Source organism: Lissotriton helveticus, chromosome 12 (assembly GCF_964261635.1).
Source record: "Lissotriton helveticus chromosome 12, aLisHel1.1, whole genome shotgun sequence".
Lineage (NCBI taxonomy): Eukaryota > Metazoa > Chordata > Amphibia > Caudata > Salamandridae > Lissotriton > Lissotriton helveticus.
Window position 1 is genome coordinate 134,228,797 of NC_136073.1, and position 6,826 is coordinate 134,235,622.

The window sequence follows — 6,826 nt, forward strand, 5'->3', positions numbered from 1 at the left end:
TCCAGATGTCAGTTGGAGACAGGTTTTCAGGCAAATAGAGCAGTAGGTGCAGAGAAATGCTCACTCTCTAAAAATGGCATTTATAAAATAGTAAAGTTAAATCCAACCTCACCAGTAAATAGGATTTATCAATAAATAAATAAAGCTTCTCCTCTCTGATATGGAATTACCCCCCAAAAAGTATAAGGGAATACCCAATGCTAACCTATGAGAGGGGCAGACCTCACAGTAGTGAAAAATGTAATAGACTGTTTGGTACTACCAGGACATGCAAACTACCACAGTACATGTCTTACCTTTTACTTACATAGCATGATGCCCCTAGGACTACCTAGGGCCTACCTTTTCGTTAATTATATGTAATAAAATTGGAGTTTAAGGCTTGGCAAGTAGTTTTAAATGGCAAGTCGAAGTGGCAGTACACTGCAGCACAGGCACTGCAGTAGCAGGCTTGAGACAGGTTTGAAATGCTACTTCTTTGGGCGGCACAATCAGTCCCTGGGTATATGGTATACCACTTTACAAGGGGCTTTCAAGTCAATTAAATCTGTCAGTCAGGTATACTCCAGTTACACACATGATTAGGGAAGAAGCACGTGCACTTCAGCACTGATTAGTAGCGATAAAGTGATCAGAGTCCTAAGGCCTACAAAAAGATACAGCAAAATGCGTAGTTGAAAAGCAATAAGGTAGGGTTGAGTCCACCTTAAGAATGCAAGGTCTAACAAAAACAAACTAAGGATAACATGAGTAAAACATCAGGTTTCTCTACGGCATTTGGTGAGACAAGTGTGCCTTCTTTTATCTTCCATAAATGCAATCTTTCCCTGACCCCTTTATTATATAGCTCTTCAAGTAAAAAAGATAAAGCACTTACAAAGGAGCCTCAAATACTCAAAGATGGTAGACTTCTGTAATATGGGCCATAGACTAAAAGCAGCACGAAAACAGAGTGCAATAGGGTCCCAAAAGCTTGAGTGCCACATGAGAGTATGCATGAAAGCCTATCCTTTTCCAAACTAGAGATATACTCATGCAATTTTTGTTTTTAGGAGAGAATGTGCCTGCTGAAAAAAACATTATTTTAAAAAAGTGCATTGCAGAATACCAGGAATTTGCTGTGGGACACCTTGAAAACTTTCATACAGATTATTTGCGCAAAACTTACAGTCAGTTGTTGTGGCTGAGTGGTTAAGGCGATGGACTAGAAATCCATTGGGGTCTCCCCGCGCAGGTTTGAATCCTGCCAACAACGAGAAACTTTTTAACATCGGCTACAATTTCAGAAGTTAACCTTTAAAATTTCTTCCATGTCAGTTTTATAAATAGGTGGCTTATTTTGGTGTCACTATTGCCCGTTTACATATTTATTATCGCTACCCCTTTCATATCTTTGCTATAACTCTCGTCCTACATTAGCGCTGGTGCAAACACTTCAAATTATTATACCCTGGCTCTCTCAGTCATACCATTCATGCACTTGAAACTTACTTTACCAATAAAAGAAGCAAATAGAAAAATAAAACAAAAGTGCTTGCTGGATTAGGCAAACACAATTCATAAAACTGCATTTTCTTTTCTATTCTCCCCGTGTTACAAGCTTAACTGCTCCCTGTGTAATTTCTCTTAGCCTGCTGTCCCAGGAAGAGAATTTTATCTACAGGCTCTTTCCGTGTTTTTTTCCTAGTCTTTCTTTCCCTTTTCTTAGATTTGTAACTGTTCCTTTATGTGCTCTATTTCCCTCCGGATTACTAGGGGCAGGGTACGCCCGGACACCTCTCCAGGGCTGGTGGTTCTCTGCCCGGGGACCAGATGAGATATGCCTGGGCAACACCTCCCCCGGGCGTCTGGGGGCTCCATTCTCCGGGCCAACGGCATGGCTCAATGCCCAGGACGGGCTCCACGTGTCCCGGACAGACCGCCCCTGGGCGTCCGGGGCACCCATCTCCAGGAGGCCAACGGGATGGCAAAGTACCCGGGAAGGGCTCCACGGGTCCCGGGCAGCCTTCCCCCGGGCGTCCGGGGCTCCCACCTCCAGGCCGACGGCATGTCACACTGCCCAGGACGGGCTCCATGGGCCCCGGACAGACCTCCCCCGGGCGTCCGGGGCACCCATCTCCAGGAGGCCAACAGCGTTGCAAAGTACCCGGAAAGGACTCCACGGGTACCGGGCAGTCCTCCCCCGGGCGTCCGGGGCACCCATCTCCATGAGGCCAACGGCATTGGCAAAGTACCCGGGAGGGGCTCCACGGGTCCCGGGCAGGCCTCCCCCGGGCGTCCAGGGCACCCACCTCCAGGCCGACGGCATGTAAAAGTGCCCAGGACGGGCTCCATGGGTCCCGGGCAGCCCACCCCCGGGCATCTTGGGCACCCATCTCCAGGAGGCCAACGGAGTTGCAAAGTACCCGGGAAGGGCTCCACGGGTACCGGGCAGTCCTCCCCCGGGCGTCCGGGGGGGGCTCCCTTCTCCAGGCCGACGGCATGGTTCAATGCCCAGGACGGGACGTCAAGTGGCCAGGACGGGCTCCATGCGTCCCGGGAATTCGTCCCGGGACGGGGACGGGGACGGGGACGGGGTGGGGAAGAGTCCAGGCGGCTTCACCTCCATGCCCGGCCATCTGGTCGCCCGGATTCCCTCGGCCATCTGCTCGCCCGGATCCCCTCGGGCATCTGGTCGCCCGCAACGCTTTCCTATGGGGGGGGGGACCAGATGGCCGAACTTCCCTGGAAGTCTTAATGAGGTGCCATTCGCCTCCCGGATCCCAGCGAGGGCTCCATGAGGTCGGGTTCTTTCACGCCTTGGGTCCCCTCTGTCACCTCGCGTGCACAGATTGCAAGAAAGGGGGGTAATTTGCCTCCGGATTACTATGGGGCAGGGTATGCCCGGACACCCCTCCAGGTTTGGTGGTTCTCTGCCATGGGGACCAGATGGGATATGCCTGGGCAACACCTCCCTAGGCCACCCGGAGCTTCCTTCCTCCAGGCCAACTGCATGTCAAATTGCCCAGGACGGGCTCCATGGCTCTTGGGCAGTCGTCCCCCGGGCGTCCGGTGCTCCATCCAGGCCGACGGCATGGCAGAGTGCCCGGGACAGGCTCCATGCGTCCCGGGCCTTCGTCCCCCCGGGCGTCCGGGGCTCCATCCAGGCTGACGGCATGGCAGAGTGCCCGGGACGGGCTCCACGGGCCCCGGGCGTCCGGGGCTCCCTTCCCCGGGCCAGCGGCATGTCAGAGTGCCCAGGACGGGCTCCACGGGCCCCGGTCATCCGGGGCACCCTTCCCCGGGCCAGCGGCATGTCAGAGTGCCCAGGACCAGTTCCACGGGTCCCGGGCAGTCCTCCCCCGGGCGTCCGGGGGGGGCTCCCTTCTCCAGGCCAAAGCATTTCAGAGTGCCCAGGACGGGCTCCACGGGTTCCGGGCGTCCAGGTCTCCCTTCCCCGGGCCAACGGCTTGTCAGAGTGCCCAGGACGGGCTCCACGGGCCCCGGGCGTCCGGGGCACCCTTCCCCGGGCCAGCGGCATGTCAGAGTGCCCAGGACGAGTTCCACGGGTCCCGGGCAGTCCTCCCCCTGGGTGTCCGGGGCTCCCTTCCCCGGGCCAAAGCATTTCAGAGTGCCCAGGACGGGCTCCACGGGTCCCGGACGTCCGGGGCTCCCTTCCCCGGGCCAACGGCATACAGGAGTGCCCAGGACGGGCTCCACGGGTCCCGGACGTCCGGGGCTCCCTTCCCCGGGCCAACGGCATACAGGAGTGCCCAGGACGGGCTCCACAGGTCCCGGTCGTCTGGGGCTCCCTTCCCCGGGCCAACGGCTTGTCAGAGTGCCAAGGACGGGCTCCACGGGTCCCGGTCGTCTGGGGTCCCTCCCCCCCGGGCCAACAGCAGGTCAGAGTGCCCAGGACGGGCTCCATGGGTCCCGGGCAGCCCGCCCCCCGGGCGTTCGGGGCACCCATCTCCAGGAGGCCAACGGCGTTGCAAAGTACCCGGGAAGGGCTCCACGGGTACCGGGCAGTCCTCCCCCGGGCGTCCGGGGCTCCCTTCTCCAGGCCAACGACATGGTTCAATGCCCAGGACGGGCTCCATGTGTCCCGGACAGACCTCCCCCGGGCGTCCGGGGCACCCATCTCCAGGCCAACGGCATGGCTCAATGCCCAGGACGGGCTCCATGGGTCCGGGGAGGCGTCCCATGCGCCTCCGGGCTTGGGAGCCCCGGCTGGGTCCAGGGGCCCGGGCGGGCCCCCGGGTCGGGTGCTCCGGCCCTGGTCCCTGTCTCCCAGCCTACCGCACTGCCAAGGGCCTAGGAATGGGTTCCGTTGTTCCCGGGGAGCCTACCCTTGCTTGGCTGGGTTCAGGAGCAGTGGCTTGGGCCCCTGAGGGCCCGGGGAGGGCGGCCTCCCCACCCCGGGCTCTGTCCTTGGTCCTGCTGCGTGGCAGGGTGCCCGGGACGGGGTCCGGAGGGACCGGGGAGGCGTCCCATGCACCTCCGGGCTTGGGAGCCCCGGCTGGGTCCAGGGGCCCGGGCGGGCCCCGGGTCGGGTGCTCCGGCCCTGGTCCCTGTCTCCCAGCCTACCGCACTGCCAAGGGCCTAGGAATGGGTTCCGTTGTTCCCGGGGAGCCTCCCCTTGCTTGGCTGGGTTCAGGAGCAGTGGCTAGGGCCCCTGAGGGCCCGGGGAGGGCGGCCTCCCCACCCCGGGCTCTGTCCTTGGTCCTGCTGCGTGGCAGGGTGCCCGGGACGGGGTCCGGAGGGACCGGGGAGGCGTCCCATGCACCTCCGGGCTTGGGAGCCCCGGCTGGGTCCAGGGGCCCGGGCGGGCCCCGGGTCGGGTGCTCCGGCCCTGGGCCCTGTCTCCCAGCCTACCGCACTGCCAAGGGCCTAGGAATGGGTTCCGTTGTTCCCGGGGAGCCTCCCCTTGCTTGGCTCGGTTCAGGAGCAGTGGCTAGGGCCCCTGAGGGCCCGGGGAGGGCGGCCTCCCCACCCCGGGCTCTGTCCTTGGTCCTGCTGCGTGGCAGGGTGCCCGGGACGGGGTCCGGAGGGACCGGGGAGGCGTCCCATGCACCTCCGGGCTTGGGAGCCCCGGCTGGGTCCAGGGGCCCGGGCGGGCCCCGGGTCGGGTGCTCCGGCCCTGGGCCCTGTCTCCCAGCCTGCCGCACTGCCAAGGGCCCGGGAAGGGGTTCCGATGTGCCCGGGGAGCCTCCCCTTGCTTGGCTGGGTTCAGGAGCAGTGGCTAGGGCCCCTGAGGGCCCGGGGAGGGCGGCCTCCCCACCCCGGGCTCTGTCCTTGGTCCTGCTGCGTGGCAGGGTGCCCGGGACGGGGTCCGGAGGGACCGGGGAGGCGTCCCATGCACCTCCGGGCTTGGGAGCCCCGGCTGGGTCCAGGGGCCCGGGCGGGCCCCGGGTCGGGTGCTCCGGCCCTGGGCCCTGTCTCCCAGCCTGCCGCACTGCCAAGGGCCCGGGAAGGGGTTCCGATGTGCCCGGGGAGCCTCCCCTTGCTTGGCTGGGTTCAGGAGCAGTGGCTAGGGCCCCTGAGGGCCCGGGGAGGGCGGCCTCCCCACCCCGGGCTCTGTCCTTGGTCCTGCTGCGTGGCAGGGTGCCCGGGACGGGGTCCGGAGGGACCGGGGAGGCGTCCCATGCACCTCCGGGCTTGGGAGCCCCGGCTGCGTCCAGGGGCCCGGCCGGGCCCCGGGTCGGGTGCTCCGGCCCTGGGCCCTGTCTCCCAGCCTGCCGCACTGCCAAGGGCCCGGGAAGGGGTTCCGATGTGCCCGGGGAGCCTCCCCTTGCTTGGCTGGGTTCAGGAGCAGTGGCTAGGGCCCCTGAGGGCCCGGGGAGGGCGGCCTCCCCACCCCGGGCTCTGTCCTTGGTCCTGCTGCGTGGCAGGGTGCCCGGGACGGGGTCCGGAGGGACCGGGGAGGCGTCCCATGCGCCTCCGGGCTTGGGAGCCCCGGCTGGGTCCAGGGGCCCGGGCGGGCCCCGGGTCGGGTGCTCAGGCCCTGGGCCCTGTCTCCCAGCCTGCCGCACTGCCAAGGGCCCGGAAAGGGGTTCCGATGTGCCCGGGGAGCCTCCCCTTGCTTGTCTGTGTTCAGGAGCTCCATCCGGGGCCCCTGAGGGCCCCGGGGAGGGTGGCCTCCCCACCCCGGGCTCCGTCCTGGGTCCTGCCGCGGGGCAGGGTGCCCGGGACGGGGTCCGGCGGGCCCGGGGAGGCTTCCCCTGTGCCTCCGGGCCTGGGAGCCCCGGCTGGGTCCAGGGGCCCGGTCGGGGCCCCGGGTCGGGCGCTCCGGCCCTGGGCCCGGTCCCCCGGGCTGCCGCTCCACCCAGGGCCCAGGACAGGGGTCCGTCGGTCCCTTGCAGGCCTCCCCTGCTTGTCAAGGTGTAAGCGGGCCCCGGGTCGGAGGGCCCGCCGGCCCCTGGCAGCCTCCATGGCTGTGGCCCGGCTGGGGCCCCGGGCCTCCGGCCCGGCATGCCCCGGGCGCCCGCTCCCTCCTTCGTGGGGGCACGGGGCGACCGGATGGCGTCCCTTTCGTGCCCGGCCATCTGGTCGCCCGGATCCCCTCGGCCATCTGGTCTCCCGGATCCCCTCGGCCATCTGGTCTCCAGGATCCCCTCGGCCATCTGGTCTCCCGGATCGCCCCGGCCATCTGGTCGCCCGCAATGCTTTCCAATGGGGGCGACCAGATGGCCGAACTTCCCTGGAAGTCCCGATGAGGTGCCATTTGCCTCCCGGATCCCAGCGAGGGCTCCAGGAGGTCGGGTACTTTCGCGCCTTGGGTCCCCTCTGTCACCTCTAGTGCACGGATTACAAGAAAGGGGGGTAATTTTCCTCCGGATTACTAGGG

The 6,826-nt window shown here is 64.1% G+C and overlaps 1 non-coding gene across 1 annotated transcript; it reads left to right on the forward strand.

Moving 5' to 3' along the window:
* The first annotated feature begins 1,173 nt into the window (after positions 1-1,173).
* TRNAS-AGA (transfer RNA serine (anticodon AGA)) lies at positions 1,174-1,255 on the forward strand. The gene has a single exon. It is a non-coding gene; the product is annotated as a tRNA-Ser (tRNA).
* Positions 1,256-6,826: the final 5,571 nt, after the last annotated feature.